Below are 1,396 nucleotides of genomic sequence, written 5' to 3'. Positions count from 1 at the left end.
TGCATCAAAATGAATAAAAATAAAATGAATCCAGAGTCATTATTAATTTTAAAAAAATGATCTATTTATACATGCTTCCAATGGTTTGTAGTCATCATTATATTATTTTTTACTTTATTCATACATGCAGCCAATTAGTTACAATGTAAAATAAAATATTGACTACAAATCATTGGCTGCATGCACAAATAAAATAATAATAAAATAAAATATTGACTATAAATAATTGGCTGCATGCATAAATAAAATAATAATAAAATAATAATAAAATACAATATTGACTATAAATCATTGGCTGCATGCACAAATAAAATAATAATAAAATAAAATATTGACTATAAATAATTGGCTGCATGCATAAATAAAATAATAATAAAATACAATATTGACTATAAAAAAGTTAAATCAAATATTAAATATAGATCATTACTTGCATGCATAAATAAAATAGAATATTGACAATAAAAATAAAGGAAAATAAAATATTAAATTGGCTGCAAGTATAAATAAAATTAAATAAATGTATTAGATAGAAGTTGTTTTGAGTCTAGTAAGTCATTTGCAGTGCATCATGGGAGTGAGCAGTTGATTTGATTTTGTTATTTCCATAATAACAGCGACTTCTCTGATTGGTGAATCTCTGTTCATCTAGTGCAGAATTTAGCTAATAAATTGAATGATTTAAATAAAAAAGTATAATAATTATATCCACTGCTTTGTAGTTTTACAGACACATTTCTCATAAAACCCCCAATGGAGAAAATGAATGTGATCTTTCTGTTGCGCTCTCTGAACCGCTCTGTTGTGCTCTACTGTCTTTGGAGATGTTGTCCTCTTTTCCATTACTGTAGGAGACGTTCTGTCATCCAGTGATTTTAAGCAACTATAACATACTGTGTATATTTGATGTGTTTGAATGTAGCCAATATCTTAAAAAAATAAAATTAAATAAAAAGCTTCAGGATTTCTATCAACAACAACAACATCAAAATCGTATTCATTAGGTAGAAAGAACATGAAGGGAGGAGGCATTAACCTTTAATAAAACTATCTTGACCAAAGAACGGAATCTGATGTTTATTTCTGTCACACAAACCAATCTTTGACACTCATACAGCAGCTGATAGATATTTAGATGTGTGGAAAGTCTAAAGACCAATCAGATATAGTATGCAAATACAACATAACTGCTGATTGAAAGAGTCTTCTGAATGGGATTTCTCATTTCTTTAAGCATAATGTTGAAATGAACCTAGCGGATCTCCTGTCGCTTGTTTTCTGCATGATAATGCAGGATCAGCAGCTTAAGAATGATCTGATTCATAATTAAAATGCTTTTGAATGACGTCAGGACAGAAAGACACATCAGGCAGGGATTCTGGAAACTTTCTGGAGT

Source organism: Squalius cephalus, assembly GCF_949319135.1.
Source record: "Squalius cephalus genome assembly, chromosome: 2".
Lineage (NCBI taxonomy): Eukaryota > Metazoa > Chordata > Actinopteri > Cypriniformes > Leuciscidae > Squalius > Squalius cephalus.
Note: the sequence above shows the minus strand (reverse complement) of the source record.